General features: G+C 47.5%; 1 protein-coding gene and 1 pseudogene across 1 annotated transcript in view; both read right to left on the bottom strand.

The window, feature by feature from the left end:
- CCDC148 (coiled-coil domain containing 148) overlaps positions 1 to 24,269 on the bottom strand; it is a 1,056,272-nt gene that overhangs the window by 956,010 nt on the left and 75,993 nt on the right. The window lies entirely within an intron of this gene.
- Positions 11,721 to 20,395, bottom strand: LOC147731566 (uncharacterized; annotated as a pseudogene).

Raw genomic sequence — 24,269 nt, 5'->3', positions numbered from 1 at the left:
GGGATAAAGCACAGCCATCACCGAGCTCCTCCAGAGGCTCTGGAGACCCGACTGGGGGGAGCCCCCAGTCACGAGATCTTTCATGGAGGCCCTTTTTAGCTCGCTCAAAGAGGACTTCCAGACGTTGAAACAGGAGGTGGCTAGCGAGGTACGTGAGGTGCGCAGAGAAGTGGAAGGCCTGGGTGAGCGCATGGACACAGTGGAGACGGCGGCCCACCGGAGGGACGAGGAGATCGTCCACCTACAGCAGGAGGTACTCCGCCTCAGGGAACAGCACGTGGACCTTCAAGCGCATAACGAGGACCTGGAGAACAGGTCGAGACGGAATAACATATGAGTCCTGGGGGTTCCGTCCACCGAAGAGGGGGCTGATATTGCCGGCTACCTGAGAGACATGTTTAGGGAAATCCTCGGTGAACCAACAGATTTCCCAATCCGGATCGATAGGGCCCACAGGGTTTGCCGTCAACGACAATCGACGGCACCTCCACCGGACATTTTGGCCTACCTACCTGACTTCCCCGTGAAGGAGCGCATAATGGCGGAGGCGCGCAAAAAACAACCACTAAACTTCCGAGGACGCTCTGTTGCGCTGTTTCAGGACCTGTCTGCTATCACGCTGCAAAAACACAGGGCCTTCAAGATCGCGACAGACTTCCTGAAGGAACATGACACACCGTACACTTGGGGGCATCCCTTCCGCCTCATCTTTCGCTGGAATGGCACGTTACACCAACTGCGCTCCCTACAGGAGATATGTGGGGTCCTGGGACTCACAGCGACGGAAGAAGACGGAACGACACCGAGCCGGAGGCGCTCAGATAGAGGTGGACGGCGGAGAACGGCGAGACGGCGATCGGTGGCTAGTGCTGGGAGGCCGGATTCACCCACCATCAGGGCCGAAATGGCCAACGCATTGAGGGAGGCAGCCAGAGATTCTGATGCCACGAACGGCGTGGCCCTGACGGCGTAAGAACGCTGCGGGGGGAGAAGGACATAGCATCTGAAGACAGCAGGTTTGGGGCCGAGGGGAGGGTGGGGGGGAGGCGGGAAGAACGAGTGGCTGGACGTCCACTTAAAGTACTTTCCACGGACTTGTCCGCTCTGGGACATGGCTGGGACATTTGGTTGCACAAGTTGGGGAGGGGAGGTGGGAATGTTGGCCCGTTGCCGGGGGGTTGGTTCGGGGGAAGTTCGGAGGGAGGGGGGATACCGTCCAGTGCCTTACACATTTTTGCATTTTTTCACTAGAGCACCTCTGCGCTGCCGCCCCGTGACCTGCCCTGTCCGAGCGGGTTCCCGCTACTTAGCGAACACTGGCCCTTGTACACATGGCAACGCTTAAGGTGGTGACCCTTAATGTTTAGGGGTTAAATAATCCAGTTAAAAGAAGGGCAGTTTTATCTCTGTTGGAGGGAACACAGGCGGACATTTGTCTTTTGCAAGAAACCCATTTGTTAGCACAAGACTGTCATAGGCTGCGCTCTCGCAAGTTTCCCACGCAGTTCTTTTCTTCCTCTACTACTAAAAAGGCGGGAGTACCCATATTGATATCAAGTTCCTTCAGGGGGGAGGTACTGTACAAACTCGCAGAACAGAAAGGGAGGCTGTTAGCGTACCGCTTCAAGCTGGGGGGGATGACATTCTCCATTGGCTCCTTGTACAGCCCGAATGAACACCAGGAAGGTTTTCTAGACTCGGCACTGGTGGATATGACGACCTCCCCGGATCGACACATCATTCTAGGGGGGGACCTGAACATGGTTTTTGATTCTACACTAGATAGGTCCGCGCAGAGAAACCCGCAAACTGGGGAGTTCTCACAGGCAAGGAAGGCCCAGCTCGCAGATCTAGACCTGCATGACCTTTGGCGCACGCTGCACCCCGTTGACAGGGACTATTCCTATTACTCGCACGCGCACAGGACGTATGCGAGGCTAGACCACTTGCTGGTCAGCGGACCATTGTGTGCCTCGGCCACGTCGGCGGACATAGGAGTCCTGTCATTGTCAGACCACGCACCGGTTTCGGGCACATTCATGTTGCCGCCGGTCTCCCCCTCCCGGGGTGTTTGGCGTGTCAGGGACGCCCTGTTACACAAGAAATCTGTAGTGAAACACATTGAGGAGTCGATCCGGGAGTTTCAAACGCATAACAGCAATCCAGACACATCGTTGGCGACACAGTGGGCGGCGCTGAAAGCGGTCCTGAGGGGGGAGTTTATCTCTCTCTCCTCGGCTGAGAATAGGGAGAGACAGCGCAAGAGGGAGGAGTTGACTTCCAAGGTTCGAGAACTGGAACATGTACACCGCCGTACGGGAGCCCCTAGGATATGGAAACAGCTGAAGGCAGATAGGAATCTCCTGTCGGCGTTAGATATGGATAGGGCAGAATATGCGGCGCTGCGCCTGAAACATGCGTTTTACACCAAGGGGGACAGATGCATCAAACTCCTGGCCAATAAGCTTCGAGTGGCGCACCAGCGGAACTCGGTCAAGGAATTGTTGGACTCTGACGGGGTGGCTGTCTCGGAGGACGCAGCTGTTGCGGAGGTGTTCCGTAAGTTCTATGAGGACCTCTACGCAGGGGAGCCCCCTTCGCCGCAAGATACTGTGGATTACCTGGAGTCAGTGGACCTCCCGGCCCTGACCCTGGCACAGGCGGAGCATCTGGAACGTGATATTCACGTCGAGGAAGTGATCGCCGCCATCTCCAGGCTCAAGCATGAGAAGGCCCCGGGCCCAGACGGTTACACGTCCCTTTTCAATAAGACCCTTTGCCCGGTAGTGGCACCTATCCTTGCCCGCCTTTTCAACTCTTTCTCTGCACCGGAGGCTATTCCACCGGACCTACTGAGAGCTACGGTATCAGTCATTCCCAAACCAGGGAAGGACCGGACCCAATGCGGCTCGTACAGGCCAATCTCCCTCCTGAACGTTGACCTCAAGCTATACACGGGGATACTGGCGTCCAGACTGGCTCTACATCTGCCAGGCCTGGTGGAGGCGGACCAGGCTGGTTTTGTCCCAGGCAGACAGACAGTCGATAACACTAGGAGGATGGTGCATGTCTTGGAGAAAGCCTCACGAATCCCCGGAGAAAGAATGTTGCTAGCGGTGGATGCGGAGAAAGCATTTGATCGCATGCATTGGCCCTATCTTGAACAGGTGCTGGGGAAGATGGGTATCGGAGAAAAGTTCTGCTCGATGATTTTTAACTGCTATAAGTCCCCATCGGCGACGGTTAGAGCTAATGGCTGTAGCTCCCGCAGCTTCGAGATAGAAAGGGGCACCAGGCAAGGGTGCCCGCACTCCCCACTTCTCTTTGCCCTTTATATGGAGCCGTTCGCCCAAAGGATCCGCCAGAATCCGGATGCGATAGGGGTTAAGAAGGGACAATATGTCCACAGGGTTAGTCTCTACGCGGACGATGTCCTATTGACCCTGAATGACCCATTGAGGGCCCTCCCTGCATGCATTAAGGAGCTGGATGATTTCTCGAAAGTGGCGGGCTTCAAGATGAACATGGGCAAGTCAGCGGCCCTGGATGTGTCCCTGGCGGCAGATACGAGAAGAGACCTGCAGCGGCTTTTTCCTTTGCAGTGGTCATCGACCCTGGTACCTTACCTGGGGATTCTCTTAGCACCGACGCTACCGGCGATGGTGACGGCCAATTACGCAGCCTTGGGCAGGAAAATCACGGAGGAATTGAGCCGCTGGGGTAAGGGGATGCTGTCTTGGCTCGGCAGAATAGCTGCGGTCAAGATGACGGTCTTGCCCCAGATCTTGTATCTCTTTCAGGCCTTGCCGCTTCAGCCGCCCACGGGATGGATCAGACAGACTCAAGCAGATATTGCACGCTTCGTCTGGCAGGGCCGTAAGCCGAGACTGAAGAGGGTTCTCTCTACGCTAGCTCCGGAGGCGGGAGGCCTTGGCATCCCGGATCTCCGGAAATATTTTCAGGCGGCGCAGTTGCGCTACTTGGTGGAATGGAGCACATGGGAATCTGACAAGCATTGGCTCTTTCAGGACCAGGCGGTGGCGGGGCGTCCCTTACAGGAGATACCGTTCTTACGACGGGTCCACCGTCCCCCCAATCTGTACGCGTCCTTTGTTACACAGGTCCCCATGCGAGTGTGGGACGCGGTTAATGAAGTTCACGATCTCACCTCGTTCCCCTCTCCGTTTACGCCGATAGCAGAGAACCCTGATTTTACCCCGGGTTTAGAACCAGGTGCATTCCTGCACTGGAGAGCGGCGGGTTGCCGCGTGCTCTTCCAGATGTATGACTCAGAAGGAGTGGTCCCATTTCAGCACCTTAGGCAGGAATACCAACTGGCCGAAACGGAGAGGATGAGGTACATGCAGGTTCGACATTGGGCGCTTCAGCCGCAAGTGCGCGATATGGCGGACCGTCGACTGAAACCGTATGAGAGGTGGTTGGTGACTCGCACCTCGGACTCTAAGCTGATCTCGGACCTATATAAGATGTTGCAACCTCCCCCATTTCACTTTTATAACCCTGGCAAGGAGCGCTGGAATAGGGAGCTGGGGAGGACACTTAGCCGTAAGGAATGGGATCAGATTGCATACCGCGCGAGACACTCAGCATACCACACGGGGCTCACCGAAACCTTTACAAAGGTGTCTACATATCGGTATTATACCCCAGAGAGGTTGCATGAAATGAATAGGAACATTGGGAAGGAGTGTTGGAGGGACTGTGGGCAGACAGGGACTCTCACACATGTGCTTTGGGACTGCCCTTTGTTGAAGGCTTACTGGAAGGAGGTTATTGACGAGGTGGACACCCACTTTGGCATAGAACTGCCGCGCTTCCCGGCGTACGTTTTGCTGGGCCTCCCGAATCAGCTAATGTACCCGTTGAAGTCCCGTAGGGGTCGGCAAATAGCGATAGCACTGGGTTCAGCGGTCCAGAATATACTAATACACTGGCGCACCACCACAGTCCCCTCCATCACAGGTTAGCTCCACAGACTCTGACATGTCCTGGGCATGGAAAAATTGTCGCTTATGGTTGCGGGGGACGTGGAACAGTTTGATGAGTTGTGGCAACCCTTCCATGCGCTATTAACCACAGAATTTCGAGAACTTACATGCCCGAGATACCTTAGACTCCTGAGACTAACGCCTCCCATAGACCCGACTGCTTAAATAGACAATGTGTGGGGAGCTCTCATAAGATGGGGCGGGGGACGGGGGGCGGAGCGTATGAATAATCTAAGCACCGGACGGGGGGCAGTTGGGGAGGGGGGGAAGTTGGGGAGGGAGTGTGGGGTGGAGTTGTGGGAGTTGGAGGGGAGGGGTTCAGGGAGGGAGGGAGGCTCAATTTATTGTTTTCCTTTTCTTTTGCTTTTCAGCTTTATTGACAATGGCAACCACGCCAGGACTCTCTTCAAAGCACCTTTATATACTACTGCCATTGTCTAGCACCACGCTTCGATTATTTATGCCTTGTATTCTCTTGTATTTCGCAATCCCTATACCCTCCTTGTCCCCCCCTTTTTTTCTTTTCATGTTATGCCTTAATAAAATGCTTTAAACCTAAATGCTCCCTTGTGGCCCTGTGTGTGTTTGATATCAACAGTTTGCCTGCCACAATTCCTCAATGAAACTTCCTATTAGTACAACCTAATAAGGATTACCATAGCGCTAATCTTCTATCCTCATAGTGTGTTTGAGTTTGTCACCAAAACCCTTGCCTACTAAGGTAATCTGCAAGATTCTGTGTACTGAGCCTGGACAACATTTTAATTACACAGCAGTAATTTGCATAATTTTGAATTACATTAGTTACATGAAATTAATCAAATTATACCATTGCTTCTCACTGCTTAATTATGCTGCAAATAGTGGCAAAATTATAGCGCAGGAGCACGGCAACACTGTGAAAAAGCAGAATACAAGCATCTATTGTTTACGGCACTTGTATTTTTTGTGCTATTTTTTTGTGTGAACTGTGCTCCTGCATCAAAAATTAACACTAGGGCGCACTTTGCTCTGAAGTATAGATCTAAATAATGGATTTGCATTGTGCATAATTTTCCTACATGTAGCTTAATTATGCGACTACAAAATACCAACCATACCAGGTTTGGGTTAGGAAGGGTGAGGGCCTGAGGGATTTTGGAGGGGAACTTGGTTTTAGGGAGTGGAGCAGGGAGGAAGATAGAGGGGGTTTTGGGCAAGGCCAGGGCTTAAATGGATTTTGGGTTGGAGAAGGGGTAGATATTTGCACCTCATAGAATGAGGAGGTGAGGGGCCTTAGTAGAGTGGGTCAAGTGGATGCTTATCTTGCACGGGGAGGGTCAGCTGGTTTGGAGGGCAAAGGTTTAAATTTGAAAAGATGGGGCAAGGGGAGCGAAGGCGGGGGGAGCAGAAAACTTGGTGGGGGGATCAGGGGAGAGGTCTTGACCAGGACCGGCCAGTGTTAGTCATGGCTGGGCTGGAATGGAGTGAGGGGAGGAGGTGGGGTTGAGTGACAGGGAAGTAAGGGCCAGATGTAGGTAAATCACATTTACCGATTTTGAAATACCGAATATGACAGAATTTTACCGATTCGGTATTTCAAAATCGGTAAATGGGATGTAGGTACCAACATCTGGATTTTTTACCGATTCCTTAAAAATTCGGTATTTACCGATTCGGTAAATACCGAATCGGTATTTGCTATTGAATCCTATGGGCCTTGAAGCCCATAGGATTCAATTCAAATACCGATTCGGTATTTACCGAATCGGTAAATACCGAATTTTTCAAGGGTGCAGGGGGTGTCACTTTGACACCCTCTAGCACCCCCAAAACAGGCATGTGTGCAATGTGGCACACAGACATGCCCTAAGGGCACGTCTGTCTGTCGCATGTGTACATGCACAGACGGGAGGAGAGGGAGTTTCGGGGGGGAGGGAAGAGGGTAGGTTGCGCAAGGACAAGTATGTTTTTAGACATAGGGGTGGGTACCGAGGAAGACGGTAAGAAGGATCCGGCCAAGCCAGTGATTAGCAAAGGCACAGAGAAATCTGAGACAAGGGAAAAAACCAGCGGAGATGATAAAGATAGGCTTGAAAGTAAAGAGTTGTAGATTAAGAGAGTCCCTTCTATGCGAGTGACTAAGTCATTGGGGCCACATTTGATGCTGGCGACTAAAGAGCGCGTATGGAAAGGTAATATATTAAAATGCTGAAATTATTGCACAGGGAAGTGCGGTTTAATGAAGGGTCTAAAGAAGAGGAATGCAAGCTGGCTAAGCGGCCAAGGGTTCCTCTGACTAGAGAAAACTGGACAGCAGCTTTCTTGATTTATGCTAGTGTTTACTGCTGGGATTTCTATAAAGCTGCGCACACGCAAATTTTGCAGATTTCGCCATGAGTGCTCAAAATGCGGGGGGAAACATCCCTTGGTCAACTGTTTTGGGGTAGGGGGGTTTCAGCAAGGGGGGCAGCAGTGGCAGTGGGGGCAACACAAGGGAGGCTAGTGAGGGCATTGGCAGGGAACAGATTGCCTCATTATCATGAGTGTCTCTCTGCAGGCGTGAAAGAAGATTAAAGAATGTGGCGAGTTTTACTGCAAACTTTCAATGGCATTCCACTGGCACGGGAAGGGGATCTCATTTGGGATGTGCAGATATTTTCAGATGCCGCAGGCAGCAAAGGTTTTGGCCTCTACTGGCAGGGGAAGTGGTGTGCCGAGCAGTGGCCAACAGAATGGAAGTAAGGGGGTAGGCCCATCACATTTCTGGAGTTCTTCCCCTTAGTTGTGGCAGTGACACTATGGGGTAATCAGCTTGCGCATAGGAAGGTGACTTTTAGAGTTGACCATAAGGCAGTTGTAGAGATTATGAAACGTCAGTCGGTAAGGGACGAACAAGTGTTACAGCTGCTGTGGGTTTTTGTCCTAGGTTGTTTGTGTCATGATATAGCGTTTGGAACACTACATGCCCCAGGTGTGGACAATGGCATAGCGAATGCTTTGTCTCCTTCGCAGTGGGGGAGATTCTGTGGGTTGGCCAAAGATGCCAACAGGACCCCGACGCCCATGCAGTTGTGGTACTTAGGCAACACAAGATGCTACAACAGGGGGTAGGATCACTGTCTAAGTCAACTAGGATAGCCTATAATCTAGCATGGAAGGAGTTTTTGCTGTCAGGCGCCCAGTGGCGCTCAAATGAGTTACAGCGAAGGGACGATGTGATTCAGTTTAACCTGGATATGATTGGAATAGGCTTATCCATGGTGTCAATTGCAAGGAAATTAGCAGGAATTGCATTCATGGGTAAATTTCTCTGGGGTTACACGCCTTCAGCGGGTGAATTGGGCGCAAGGATGCTGGAAGGGTGGGCCAGGGAGCACGGCCACCTGAATCTGGTCAGGAGACCATGGTCATGGCAGTGGCTGAGCAGCGTAAAACAGATTTTGCCTAGAATTTGCACGGATGCCTTGGAGTCATGCCTGTTTTCCACATTGATGGTGGATGTTTCTTGGTGCATTAAGATGTGTCTGAGTTATTAAGGGCCAGAAGGGATCGGGGATCGGGTGGGAAGATGTAGTCTTGCCCGAGGCGGGTCTACATATATGGTTAAAAAAAAAAGTCTACAACGGATCAGAAGGGCAAGGGAAAATGTGTGTTGTTGCAGGCTCCATTGCCTAATGGGGGCTTCACTGGCGAGCAGTCCAAGGATATCTGGAAGTCAGCTTTTGTGCATTCGAATGGGAAAGGAGTTACAGCCTTCCACCTGCTAGCGGTGCTGAGGAAGGCACAAAAGGAATGGGGCATTCACGGTACAGGTATTGGGACACAATCTTTCCATATTGGGGAAGCATCTGAAGCAAGCAATAGAGGATGGGGACAGGGTGATATCATGTGCTTGGGGAGGTGGTCCTCAGATTGTTATAAGCGATACTTGCGCAGCAGGGATAGGGAATTTAGGGCAGTTGTTAACAATGCATAATATCATGCAATGTTTTTAGTTTCAGGTTCTGGGGCTTGCCCCCTTTCATTGGAAATGTCAATCTGGGTTGTGGGACACTCCTTCGGGAAGTGGGCACACGTAGAAGCCCCGGAAAGTTATTTTGGACAGAATCTTGGTTTTAATGATAAACGGTCTGCTAGGTGGGGGTCGGTGTCCATACATTTTAGTCGTACATTTGGGTGGAAACGATTTGTGTAAAGAGAAGGGCATAGTCCTGAGGAGAAGCATGAAGAGGGACTTGGCACTTATTAAACAACAGTGGTCAGGATATTTTGTGGTATGGACTGAGTTGGTACCCCGCCGGGTCTAGCGGGGCAGTTAATCCAGGAGCAATGTTCAGAGCCAGGAGGACGCTTAATACAGAGAGGTCTCGTTTTGCAGGGAATTGAGTTTTGGTAGAAATGTGCACAGGGACATTCGTTTTGATTCAGTGGAATTTTTCGGAGGAGACAGAGTCCACTTGTCAAGGCTGGGGATGGACCTTTACTTGTTGTAAATTAGGGAGAGGTTAGCTAGAACTTTAAATGTTCAGAGCCACCCTAGAAAGTAAGAGGCGTATAGGACAGGGGGGCGAAAAAGGGAGTTAGGCAGTAGTGGTCTTCACCCCCTTTTTCCTGGGTGGCGGGGTTTTGAAAAGTTGGCCTGAGTTGGCACAGGTTTTTGGTTAAGTATTGGAAGTTTGTGAGCAGGGGCAGGAAAAGGGTAGGCAGGTAGTTTAAGTTTCAGCATAGATGTTGGTTAGTTACAGTTGCAGGAAGGCAGGTATGGAACGGGGTGTCATGGGGGAAAAAGTTGTAACTGCAATACTGTGTAATGCTGTTGTTATGTTAATGCCAGGGTGGAGGAACTTTTGAGGGGATCGTAGGGGCGGGGGGGATCAGGGGTCAGCTATTCGATGTATAGTGAGGCTTTAGTTTTGTAAGGCAGTTGCCAGTTGGTTATTTCGTAATATGCACCTGTTTCAATAAAGTGGCCTTTTTCACACACAAAATGGCTCTCGGTTTGGCTTGCCCCCTCCCTCCCAAAGGGGGTTTGGGGGGCAGCCGAATGTAGTGAGGTCTGCCCCCAGGCAGTTTGGGAGGGGTTTGGGCCGGCTCGATCGGCCATTTTGTGGTTTTGGGCTCTTTTAGGGTGTAGCCCAATTATAGCTCAATTATAGCCCAAGTAGCCCAATGCTTATATAATCCTATGAGAGGTTTGCCAGCCACCATTTAAGGTTTTGGTGACCTGGTGGCTGGCAGCAGGGTAGCTGGTAATAGTTTTCTTAGCCCCGCCCTCCCATCCCTCTTTTTAAGAATTTTAGCTGGGTGGATTCGTTGGGGTTTGTTCTTTGATTTAGGCCAGGTTTGTGGAGACAGGTGCATAAGGGATCTTATGGAGGTTGTCACATGGAACAGGTGCTTGCGGGGTTTTGAAAACTTGGCCAGGGTTGGCACAGGTTTTTGGTTAAGTATTGGAAGTTTGTCAGCAAGGGCAGAAAAAGGGTAGGCAGTTAGTCTAAGTATCAGGATAGGCGTTTGTTAGTTTCAGTTGCAGGAAAGCAGGTGGGAATGGGTGTCATTGGGGAAAATGTATTAACTGCAATACTGTGTAATGTTGTTGTTATGTTAACGCCAGGGAGGAGGAACTTTTGAGGGGATCGTAGGGACGGGGGGGATCAGGGGTCAGCTATTCAATGTATAGCGAGGCTTTAGTTTTGTAAGGCAGTTGCCAGTTGATTATTTTGTAATGTGCACCTGTTTCAATAAAGCGGTCTTTTTCACACACAAAATGGGTCTCGGTTTGGCTTGTCCCCCCCTCCCCCCCTCCCTCCCAAACATGCATTCTTGTCTACCGACGTGTGACTAGAACACAAGCCCCTGTTGCATCCCTAATAGCTCTTTTGAGGTTGAACAAACAAGATTTGGCGACAGATGTGTTGTCAAACCAGACCTAAAAAGCCAAAGAGTCACCTTCTTGTATTGCACAAATAACACTAGATTATGATCCTCTGTCAGCAAAAGCACATATCAAGTTTGTTCAACCCACACCTCTCTCTGAAACTCCACAGAAAAAAGTCGCGAGCAGCTGCTTTATGTTTAAATTAGATGAATCGCTCCAGGCAGGTATCTTGGTTATCCTTCCTGCAGTGGTGGATGGTGACATTTAAATGTGGTGTGAGAAACCATTAATACCTTTAGTGTCAAAGCCAAAGCTCTCTATCGTGGCTTGTTATGAACAGTTCTTGTTGTAATGAGTAAAATACTGCAACTGAAAGCTCGGTAGTTGATGCTGAAGGAAAAGCAAGTTTCAGACAAGTAAGTGGGTCAAAAAGTTCAAAATAAAATAAGTAATTACTCTTCCTAGGGTCCTCCAGTTTGTCTGAAGACGAGGTCCCAGAGACAACCCTCCTAAGCAATCCAGTCGCTGCTCTAATGTTGTTAATACTATTAACCACAATGAGAGAAGTGCCAGGATTGGTTGGAGCAGGCTGGTACTCTCCACCCGGCTGTTAAATACAGCTCGGGCTGGAGAGATTAAGAGTGTGCATGTTGGGCTACTGTACTTTAAACTGGAGGTGCCGCCACTCCTCCCTACTGCCTATCAGCTGCATCAATGACCCTGCCCCGTTGCTACACTAGGCTTGAGGCAGCAGTGCAGCAATACAAAATAAAATGGTAATAAAAAAATGGTATTACCAATTTATTTCTCAGGTTTGCTATGCTCGCAGCAGGGAGGAGACGCTCCTCCACTTTTTTTTTTTTTTAACAGTTCCAACTACTTTATTTTCCAGCAGAACATGTTATGTGGGGGTTGCGCCAGGAACAGCTGCTGCTTGGGTGTTCTGCACAGACACTCTGGTGTGGGTCTTGGCCAAGTGATCGTGTATTCCTGGTATGGAGACTTGGTAAAGACTGTCTCCTTCCAGAGATCTGGGGTCAAGTAGCTGTAGGTCTTTGAGATAGCATCAAAGGTGGCCTTTGCAAAGTTGCCCAGCGTGGCTGTGCAGATCTAGCTGAGGTATAACAGTCATCGATACCAGCCCTCATCAGCAGCTTCTTGGGGACCGGCGCAGACACAATGCCAGTACCGCGGGGTGCAGGAATCAGACGCACAAGAACAGAACCACAGAGCCCAGTCACCTTACAAGGCACTGTATGGGGTTTGCCAATCTTATTACACCAGTAACCTCGTCGCACAGGTACAATGGACAACTTGGCAAGAATGATAGTCCCACGAATAGCAGTAGCAACCTCCTTGGAGCACTTCACGCCCAGCCCAAGATGGCCATTGTAGTCTCCGATGGCAACAAAAGCCTTGAACCTGGTACGCTGCCCGGCTGTGGTCTGCTTCTGGACAGACATGATCTTCAGAACCTCATCCTTCAGAGAAGAGGCCAGGAATAAGTCTATGATCACGGACTCCTTGACTGGAAGAGAAAAAAGATAGATCTCCTCCAGAGGCTTGATCTTCATGTCCTTGACCAGCCGACCTAGTTTAGTCACCGGCACCCACTCTTTCTTATCTGCCTTCCCGCGGGCCCAGCGGCCTCGTCCGCGACCCCGTCCTCTTCCACGGCCGCGGCCCCTGCCGCCAAAGCCGCCTCGCTGTTGCTTCTGTGATCAATGGGGAGCTTGATGTCATTTATCCTTTTTCCATGGCTTGGGCTGCCATCATTCTTAGAGAAAAATACAGACCAATGATTTACCTTCTGCTGTACTTGAACACCCAAGAGCTGGGAGGGGTGAGAGAATTAGTGTGAATTTGTCAGAATTATTTTCTAACTTGGCAATTATTACTCTGTTCTTATAATCATTCTGAAATGATTTAGAAAGCTCTCACATACTTTCTAAATGATTTTGTTATGTGTTTGCTGTATTAGATCAACTGTTCAGAAGGGTAAAAGTACCGAATTTCACTGCTTTTCTCAATATTTTTTTAACGGTCTGGACTTAAAAATAATGGCCATGCCGACAAAAGGGCCAGCTAGTAAACTATCCCCCATATATAGTGTCCTTTTTTACCATTTTACCTGGTTGTTCTCGTCAATTGTGAAGCGCACTGACATTCCTCCAATCGAGGTTTTAATATGTGCAAAACTAAATATTGAATAAATAAGTAATAAAAGGTTTCATTATTTAATGCTTTAAGCTAGTAAATAAAATCGAGGTAACTAGAAAAATCCGAGAATAGTGATTATAGGAATCTGCTAATGAAACAGTGTTTGTAGTCGGCGATTTCTATTAAGAGCCAATATAATAAAATAATTTAGGGCAATCCCAGCGTCTGCACAGAAACTCTTCTATTTCAGTGACTCACCTCAGTCTACGCACTCATTTTAAAGTCCCAATTAGATTTTTAATGTAGCTAAAAACACAGGCTGCGATGTGGGCGTAAAGCAGGTTATCTTAGGTAAACGCTTGTCAAGGCTCAGATGCAAGCAAGTACAATTTAAAGTGGATCAGTCATCACACTTAAACTGTCATGTTCAAAGCAACGTGACGTCATACAAATAGTCCCACACGCGCAACACGCTTCCTTTCAAACCTCACAGGAGTTTACACCATTTAATGAATTACTCAGATGAATTCCTCGAGGTTTGGCGATGTCAGTGCGTGACCGAAAGGTTTTTCCCTAACTTTTTTTCCAGTCTGTGTAGCAGAGCTACACGAGAACTATACCAAAACAAGTTGCTTGACTGCGTCACCGAAAACGCAAAATAAAGTTGGTTGGCCGGAGTTTTTTCTGAGCACAAGTTATATTACAATATGCATATTTCTGCTCAAACTATTAATTAAAGGAATGATCGCGCAATTACGTTTGCAATAATGAAACATCTCTGAAACGTAATTACTCATCATGACATTCCTGCTTTTTTATTACAAGCCACTCGTTCATCTCCTTGAAAAATAGCTCAAGATAACCTATTTTTTATTCCTTTGAATGGGAGAATTTAGTTTATGTGCAGGGATGGGAGGCAACTATACACGGTCCTTCTGGATGATGCACAACACCCCTCAAACTTTTCTTTTTTTTTGCATGACTTTATTACCATGAAATCCTCCTTCCTCTCCACTTTGAGAATAGAGAGATGTGGTCACCGTCAGAAAATTCTCAACTCAGCAGCAGTGCCGAACAAGCTTCCCTCAAACACACATTTAACTGCACAGCCTAAAATAACAGTAACAGCATAGGCAACCTGGGCCGTCACAAGGGCAGAGCAGGTGGAGTTATTTACCCTATGCCCAAATCTTTTCAGGGACCTGTGCTTAGACTAAGAGAGAGAAAAATACAAAAGGGGAAATGCAAGCGAAAGAAGGAAAAACAGTGACATAGGGAGAAAGCAGGAATGAAAAAGAACCTGCAAGAGTGAGATAAAGGGGAAGGGGATGTCTGACGGTGAAAGAAAGAGGCTTGAGGTGGAATCAAGACAGCGCTCCACTGGTATTCGGCATTCCCCCCTTATCCCTCCCAAATATGGGGGTCATTAGGATGGCGGAGGGACCTGCGTCCGTCCGCCACCCCCGAGGAAAAGGGACTGTCCGCATGGGCAGCGGCGGTCTCTCCATGCAAATTAGGATGTGACCGCCACCCTGGCGGTCACATCCTGTTCCTTTAACCTTGCGGCGGGTGCTGCTTGAAGCAGCACCCGCCGCAAGGTTAAAAATGCATGTTTAACATTTACATGCACAAAGGCGCAGGCACCGCGTGGTGCCTGCCGCTTTGTGCATGTAAATGCTGGGGGGTACCATAGGTACCCCCCATGTGCACTCCCCACCCCGACACCCTGGGGGCCCGCAACGGGCCCCCAAACACCAAAGACCAGATGCTTTTCCACGGCGGAAAACCCGCCGTGGAAAAGCATGTTTCCGCATGACACCGCCACCATATTAGAGCTTTTCCGCCGCAGGACAGCGGCGGAAAAGTGGCGGACGGTCTTCACGTCCGCAGATGACTCCCCTGCCGTCCTAATCTGGCGGGGGGTCTTTGCAATCACCGCAGCGGTGAATCCGCATCCTCTGGGCCGGCGGTGGCTTCCGCCAGCCCGGAGGATGCGGATTCACCGCAATCCTAATTGGCCCCTAGGTGTTGCACCGACCGGGGCCTCTACGCAAAACTTTGGGCCCCGGACTAATTGTTTTACCAATTAAACACTGGATAAGGTAAAGGTGGGGAAAGCTCGGATGGGGAGAGGGGACCAGTTTCTGAATTTGACAATCTGGGAAGATATGGGTAAATGAAAGAGCGTCCAGTACTTCATTTGTACAAAACATAAATGCCAGGTCCCTCATCAGGAGGTCGCTTCCACCTGCATTACCCATTGCCACGGTCAGCGCTGCCAACTACCAGTGGCGGCTGCTTTAGTATTGAAGTAATAAGGCAGCACAGGGCAGCAGCGCAGGGAGAATAGAAAAAAAAATAGTGCTTACCTGCCAGCTGCCACCTCCCTGCTCTTCTGCTCCTCGATTCCCAGCAGTCCACGGGCTCCCCTATGCCAATCCAGCTGCTGCTATCATACCTGTATTAACCAGCATGAGAGCAGCGCCGGGATTGGCCTGAGCACCCTGTTTTGGCGCTCACTAAGAGGCTGCGATCCTCTGCCTGTTCTCCACCCAGCTGTACAGCACAGCTTGGGTGGGGAAGTGTGCATGTCAGTTTGGCCGTCCTAAGATGGCAGGCCAAACCGTCATGCGCACTTGCAGTTGTGCCATCACTCCACCTCCTTGCTGCAGCTGTCCATCATGATGGCCCGACTCTTAAGTGGGGAGAAATAAAATTATAATAACCTGTGTTATCAATTTATTTTTCATGTTTTCACTGCTGCAAGAGCAGTGGGGCGACGCTTAACAGAGGAGCCGCTGCTGCCAACAAGAGTAACTACACAACTACTAACCAGCACACTCCTACAGTTGTGACAATTCAGACTATTCCAGGCCCCCTGAGCTATTAGAATGACTTTGGCATCAAGTATTAATCATTTTTAACGCATACTGAATTAATAAACAACTGTTGTTGTGCTCATCTCTAAATTAGACAAGCAGTGCTGCAATGTGGCATAGTCTCATAAGTGCCGGTGTTAACAATTAACCGCATGCACGCTACGGGTTTTCCCGCTGTGCGCTGAAATTTGAAAATCACGCGGTTTGTGACAAAGCCAGCTCGTCATCCGCATAGCGCAGGTAACGCCCATGACGAGCTGGCTTTGTCATCCGCAGCGAAGGGGTTAAGTGCTGGTGCCGAGCACTGGAAACCACTGACTCAAATTAAGCATTGAATGTATCTTGTTGAGGTGGAGATTGGTTTTAAGAGGCTGGAAGTTGTAGAGGTTAAGAGTAAGGGGTCCCAGTGAACAAGAGCATATAATTACACACAAAATGATAAAGCTAGTAAACAAAGATTCAATGCCTCTATAATGTTTTAATCACATTATAGGAAAAAATGCATGATTGTATATTCAACAAAGCATATACACTTATAACGGTATTGGTGCCCCTGAGGGTGGAGGGGGAGTGGTATGGTGAAGGTATAGTGGGGGGAAGGATAAGTGACAGTAAAAACGTGATATTGATCAGGTAATAAAAACGAAAAGTCAAATATTTAGTAGTGCATAAGATAAACCATAGATCATTGTTACAATTTCAACATAGCACATGCCCCAATGTCCAGTTAATGTAAAATTGGTGGGTTAATTAGGGCTGTTGAGGGGTACAGGTGGGTGTCGACGTTTCGACCCTGGAAAGCAGGATTTATTCACATTCCTTGCACACGGGTCTTCTTCAGGACGGGCAGTAAGTTAGGGGCAGCCAACCTGATATTTAAAAATGGAGATTTGTTTAGTTAATTCTGAATATGAAATATATTCCAAGTTTACTTAGGTGGGTAGGGTACGCAGACATACCTGAGTATGTCCAGTGGGAAAATGGAGTTGATCCAAAGAAAGGTCCTAAATATTGGTTCAAGGGCCTAAGAAAAACCAAACATACACTTTTTAGAATAAATTATATATTGGAATTGACAGGCCAATTAAAGAAAAAGCCAATAGACTTACTAAGGTAACGTTGGAGTTCCTTGAAAAGTCAGAAATTGCTGGATGAGGAACCACTCGAACCATCTATCAACAGGAGAAACATCACTTAGGATTGGACCCTCGATTATTAAAAAAGAAGGGTAAATTGTGGATCAGAGTTAAAGCGGAGCTTACCGAATGGCTTGAGAATCCGCTCGTCTATACTTGAGGCAGAATTGTTGATTTGGGTCTGATTGCGGTGTCTACAAAATAAAAAGACCGCAATCGAGTGTCAAGATATTAAGTTCAAAAGTTAGCGCGGGAGAATGGAGCAGAGTGACGCGAGCAACCGGAGGGTTTGTCAGCTTACCGGTCGGCTTTACGCTCGGCGTTTCACTCGGGTTCCTCGCGGCGAGAGAGCTTCCTGATACTGAGGTTGTTATGGTAACCTCGTCACATGGGATAGTCAATGAAGACAGACTACAGGAGTCGCCCGTTGCTATAGTAGCGTAATCGGGTAGCGTAGTTGAATGTTATGTGTGTTAAATAAGAGGGTAGATAAGATCACCTACTTGAATTGAATCGACAATCTGGGCATAGCAGATCTAAAAAGGTAACTCTGGAACCATGAGGTTAAAAAGGAGCCGATCGAATGGGTGAAGCAGGTGTCAATTACCAAACATAAATAATAACCATTAACTGCAGCATTATTCTCAGATTGGGAATGCAATGTAATTATGGTAACACAGTTGGTGATTAATGTAGGTATCAGTTCACATAAATACAACATGAATTAAGATGGTATCATCATTGTTAACACATAACTGCGTACCTATGCCAAGATGGTAAAGCAGTATATATTCACATTTCGCTCGATGATAGATATGTACACATCGTATCAATACCAACCAAGATAGTATGTCAGCCAGTAGGAAACAGATAACCCATACTCAATGTTCTGCGTACCTGTCCCATGACGGTATAGGCAGTTGCAGTTGGTTAATAAACCTGTAATCTCATGTAGAAATCAGTAACATACATTACGTTAAGGTGGCAAGTTGCGAAAAGGAACTATCGTGTTCATTGAGACCTGTATTTATAGAGTCAAAGAAGAACATCCATTTAAGTTCCCTTATGCTGAGTATATTGGATATGTTCCCACCCCTGGGGCCAAGGTTAATTTTCTCAATTACTAGCCATGTTAGACTATCAGGTGGATGTTGTGCTGCTCTGAAGTGGTCAACTAAAGGAGCACCGGACACTTCACATCTGATGCGGCTCATATGTTGCAAGACCCTTTGCTTGATTTTTTGTTGGGTTTGTCCAATATAGATGAGGTTGCAAGGGCATACAATCGCATAAATCACTGTCGAGGTATTACAATTGCTGAGAGATTTCAGTTGGATTTTCTTTTGGTTGTGTATGAATTCTTTAGTTTGCATGCAGTTATCACAGGCTTTACACTGGCCACATTTGAAGTGGCCAATGATCGGCTGGAGATTCCACAGAGATCTGATGGTAGGATCTGCCTTAGATGGAAGAAGCGAGCGTACTACATAGTCTTTCACACTTCTGGATTTTTTGAAGGCATGTAGTGGGGTGTCGGGATGTTGTATGTCGTCTGCAACCAGTTGCCAATGGTGATTTACAATCTTCTTAATTAGATTGCTCTTGGTAGAGAAGGTCGTCACACAGACAATCCTGTCCTGTTGATTATCCACTGGGTCTTTGGTCTTTAAGAGTTCCTCCCGGGGGTAGAACCACGCACGTTTCTTAGCTTTAGTTACCAGTCGTTTAGGGTAGCCACGGGTTTTCAAACGTTCTGCTAGTTCTTCCGACTGTTGGAAGTAATGTTCTTTGGAGGAACAGTTTCTTCGGACCCGTAAAAATTGACCGAATGGGAGGTTGTCACGGAGGGCACGTGTAAATGTGTAAATGTGTAAATGTGTTGTATTTGTATAGCGCGAACAGTCACCCGTAAGTATCCCGGCGCTTGTACTCCTACCACAAGGGAACCCCTCCTGGCTTTTCCTTGTGGGGTGTCCACTCCTGGGCATCCCATGGTGAAACCAGGCATCCCTTGTGCATCGGGGGCCGTTGTGGAGACTAAGCAAGCTATTGCCCAGAGTTGCAGCGTGGGGCCCATGCTTAGATTCGGCACTGAGGCGAGAATATCCGGTCAGAGGAATTTAAGCCCGATCCCGCCGATGCGGGAATCGAACCCTGGTCCCTGGCCAGCGTTCTGCATCAAGGTCTGCCGCTCTAACCATTGAGCCACACTTCTCCACTTGGATGGTGACTACTATATTGAAGTAGGGAGTTCCTCTCCGCCGGTTTTCTGTACAAAGTGGTTTGAAGTTGACCCTGATGGTGATAAATTGTGATGTCCAGAAAGTCGATGCTTTGATTATTGGATTGTATAGTGAATTTTAGATAGGGTGATTGCTGATTGAGCCATAGGTGAAACTCATTTAGGGTGGTCGAATCACCATTCCAAAGTATTAAAATGTCGTCTATGTAACGAACCCAGATATTAAGATGGTTGTTGAAAGGATTGTTGGCATCGAGTATGTTGTTCACTTCAAAAGCCGCCATATAGAGAATGGCTACATCCGGGGCAAAGGGAGCCCCCATTGCCACACCCTGTATTTGAAGAAAAAAATCATTTTTAAAGGTGAAAAAGTTCTTAGTCATTGCGACCCGAAGTAGGGAGATGATGAATTCAGAAGGCACCTGCTTGGGTGCTGGTCTAGATTCCAGGTACCTCATCATGACTGTTAATGCTTCCTCTTGAGGGATGGAGGTATACAGAGATACCACGTCACAGGTAACTAATAATTGCTGCGTCGGGTCAAAGGGTAACCCTTCGACTAGGTTTATGGTTTGAGGAGTATCTCTTAGGTATGTCTGGGTCGCCTCCGCCAGTGGTTTTAAGAAAAAGTCAATATACCTTCCCAATGGTTCTAGAATGGAGCCACAACCCGATACAATCGGACGTCCAGGAGGGTTGGCCATGTCCTTATGTATTTTAGGGAGAGTATATATCGTGGCTAAACGTGGGTGCGGCTGATTGAGATAATCAAATTCATGTTTTGATAGGAATCCAAGTTCCAATCCAAGCTGAGTGATTTCCAGGATTTCACGTGCAATTGCTTGTGAGGGATCCGAGCGAAGTCTCTGGTAGCTGACGCCATCCATCAGTTGACGTTGAATCTCAGACTCGTATTTTTTGGTATCCTGAATCACAATGGCACCACCTTTATCAGCCGGTTTAATCACCACTTCAGGGTTGTTGGCCAGTGACTGGAGAGAATCCTTTTCAATCTTACTTGTATTGTACCTGGTATAGGTCTGATTCATTAAAGTAGCGTTAACATCCCTCCATACAACTGCCTCGTACGCCAGAATTTTATTGGTCATGGTGCAGGACGGTGGAACAAACGTGGAGGAAGGCCTCAGGCCTGTACAGGATGGATTTTTGTAAGGCCCAGCATTTCTGAAGAAGTATTTCAGTCTCACTTTCCGGAAAAATTTAAACAGTTCAGTACGAACTGTAAATGAGTCAGGTTTGTTGGTTGGGACATATGACAGTCCCTTGCTCAATGCACGTGTTTCTGATTCGTTCAAGATGTAATTGGAAATGTTCACCACAGGGTTAATGGTGGATGTCTGTATTACCAGCGGTAAGTTTTGTTCCGGGTTGTTCTCTCCCCGTGCTGCTCCTGCTGGAAATGAACCTGTTTGGATGTTTGACCACGTCCGGTGTCCCAGTTGGTGTTGCTCTGATTCTGTCCCCGAGGTTGACCTCTGTTGGAGAAATTGCCTCTGCCTCTCGGGGGGCGCCATGGCGCGGGTCGCTGGCCTAAAAAAGGTTGGTACTGTGGTGACTGATAACTGTAGTCAGGGTAGTTGTATTGACGATTCGGGCCAGCGAATTCCTGTTCCCCTTCGGAACTGTATGAGGAGTCAGAAAAGGTTGTATAGTTCCGTCTACCGCGGAAACTGCCTCGCCCTCTGTTAGTGAATCTTCCTTGTTGGTCCTGTTTATAATAGTCGTCTTGTAGGTAGGGGTAGGTTTTCTTTTTGTCGTACAATCTTATATCCCTGGCGAGTTTCTCTAGTTTACGATTTTGAGTGGTGAGGTCAAAATCCTTTAGAGTGGCTTCCAGATTGTTTAGTGTTTCTTTCGCTCCTTCCAGATTAGCATCTGCGGCGATCTCTGCACGTAGTGATTTAATTTCACTGGTCAGTAACTGGATTTGCTGGGCAGCTGTCTCTATCCCAAGCACCATCCAGTGGCGAGAGCAATTGTTCGATATGTGACTAAACCCTTCCCTGAATTTAGGAACTTCAACAAAGATAGCAGGTTCTATTTTTATTTGTAGGCCAATCGGGATAATGTTCTCCTTGAGATATTTGGTGAGCAGGTGCCCGTGCCAGCGGGTACGGATTAATTTCTTTTCAAGGCGTTCTAGCCGTTGAATCTTATCCTTAAGGCTGAAGTCTAAAGTTGGTACATCAGTCGTCAAAAAATTGTTGCTGGGATCCTCAAGAAGTTTGTCAATATAGTCTTCAGAGTATGATAACAATTCACGTTCAACCATAGTTATATAAATACCCTATCATGTAGAATTTAATTCAAGGAAGAGAAAACCTCGCAGACAGCGTCTGCACGAAGTGCGTTAAGTAAGAACAGGGTTGACCCAAAAAGTCGCTGGGACCTGGGTAGATAGCGTTAAGAGTAAGGGGTCCCAGTGAACAAGAGCATATAATTACACACAAAATGATAAAGCTAGTAAACAAAGATTCAATGCCTCTATAATGTTTTAATCACATTATAGGAAAAAATGCATGATTGTATATTCAACAAAGCATATACACTTATAACGGTATTGGTGCCCCTGAGGGTGGAGGGGGAGTGGTATGGTGAAGGTATAGTGGGGGGAAGGATAAGTGACAGTAAAAACGTGATATTGATCAGGTAATAAAAACGAAAAGTCAAATATTTAGTAGTGCATAAGATAAACCATAGATCATTGTTACAATTTCAACATAGCACATGCCCCAATGTCCAGTTAATGTAAAATTGGTGGGTTAATTAGGGCTGTTGAGGGGTACAGGTGGGTGTCGACGTTTCGACCCTGGAAAGCAGGATTTATTCACATTCCTTGCACACGGGTCTTCTTCAGGACGGGCAGTAAGTTAGGGGCAGCCAACCTGATATTTAAAAATGGAGATTTGTTTAGTTAATTCTGAATATGAAATATATTCCAAGTTTACTTAGGTGGGTAGGGTACGCAGACATACCTGAGTATGTCCAGTGGGAAAATGGAGTTGATCCAAAGAAAGGTCCTAAATATTGGTTCAAGGGCCTAAGAAAAACCAAACATACACTTTTTAGAATAAATTATATATTGGAATTGACAGGCCAATTAAAGAAAAAGCCAATAGACTTACTAAGGTAACGTTGGAGTTCCTTGAAAAGTCAGAAATTGCTGGATGAGGAACCACTCGAACCATCTATCAACAGGAGAAACATCACTTAGGATTGGACCCTCGATTATTAAAAAAGAAGGGTAAATTGTGGATCAGAGTTAAAGCGGAGCTTACCGAATGGCTTGAGAATCCGCTCGTCTATACTTGAGGCAGAATTGTTGATTTGGGTCTGATTGCGGTGTCTACAAAATAAAAAGACCGCAATCGAGTGTCAAGATATTAAGTTCAAAAGTTAGCGCGGGAGAATGGAGCAGAGTGACGCGAGCAACCGGAGGGTTTGTCAGCTTACCGGTCGGCTTTACGCTCGGCGTTTCACTCGGGTTCCTCGCGGCGAGAGAGCTTCCTGATACTGAGGTTGTTATGGTAACCTCGTCACATGGGATAGTCAATGAAGACAGACTACAGGAGTCGCCCGTTGCTATAGTAGCGTAATCGGGTAGCGTAGTTGAATGTTATGTGTGTTAAATAAGAGGGTAGATAAGATCACCTACTTGAATTGAATCGACAATCTGGGCATAGCAGATCTAAAAAGGTAACTCTGGAACCATGAGGTTAAAAAGGAGCCGATCGAATGGGTGAAGCAGGTGTCAATTACCAAACATAAATAATAACCATTAACTGCAGCATTATTCTCAGATTGGGAATGCAATGTAATTATGGTAACACAGTTGGTGATTAATGTAGGTATCAGTTCACATAAATACAACATGAATTAAGATGGTATCATCATTGTTAACACATAACTGCGTACCTATGCCAAGATGGTAAAGCAGTATATATTCACATTTCGCTCGATGATAGATATGTACACATCGTATCAATACCAACCAAGATAGTATGTCAGCCAGTAGGAAACAGATAACCCATACTCAATGTTCTGCGTACCTGTCCCATGACGGTATAGGCAGTTGCAGTTGGTTAATAAACCTGTAATCTCATGTAGAAATCAGTAACATACATTACGTTAAGGTGGCAAGTTGCGAAAAGGAACTATCGTGTTCATTGAGACCTGTATTTATAGAGTCAAAGAAGAACATCCATTTAAGTTCCCTTATGCTGAGTATATTGGATATGTTCCCACCCCTGGGGCCAAGGTTAATTTTCTCAATTACTAGCCATGTTAGACTATCAGGTGGATGTTGTGCTGCTCTGAAGTGGTCAACTAAAGGAGCACCGGACACTTCACATCTGATGCGGCTCATATGTTGCAAGACCCTTTGCTTGATTTTTTGTTGGGTTTGTCCAATATAGATGAGGTTGCAAGGGCATACAATCGCATAAATCACTGTCGAGGTATTACAATTGCTGAGAGATTTCAGTTGGATTTTCTTTTGGTTGTGTATGAATTCTTTAGTTTGCATGCAGTTATCACAGGCTTTACACTGGCCACATTTGAAGTGGCCAATGATCGGCTGGAGATTCCACAGAGATCTGATGGTAGGATCTGCCTTAGATGGAAGAAGCGAGCGTACTACATAGTCTTTCACACTTCTGGATTTTTTTGAAGGCATGTAGTGGGGTGTCGGGATGTTGTATGTCGTCTGCAACCAGTTGCCAATGGTGATTTACAATCTTCTTAATTAGATTGCTCTTGGTAGAGAAGGTCGTCACACAGACAATCCTGTCCTGTTGATTATCCACTGGGTCTTTGGTCTTTAAGAGTTCCTCCCGGGGGTAGAACCACGCACGTTTCTTAGCTTTAGTTACCAGTCGTTTAGGGTAGCCACGGGTTTTCAAACGTTCTGCTAGTTCTTCCGACTGTTGGAAGTAATGTTCTTTGGAGGAACAGTTTCTTCGG

This window comes from Lissotriton vulgaris, chromosome 2_1 (genome assembly GCF_964263255.1).
Source record: "Lissotriton vulgaris chromosome 2_1, aLisVul1.2, whole genome shotgun sequence".
Classification (NCBI taxonomy): domain Eukaryota; kingdom Metazoa; phylum Chordata; class Amphibia; order Caudata; family Salamandridae; genus Lissotriton; species Lissotriton vulgaris.
This window is presented reverse-complemented; position numbering and strand designations above follow the sequence as displayed.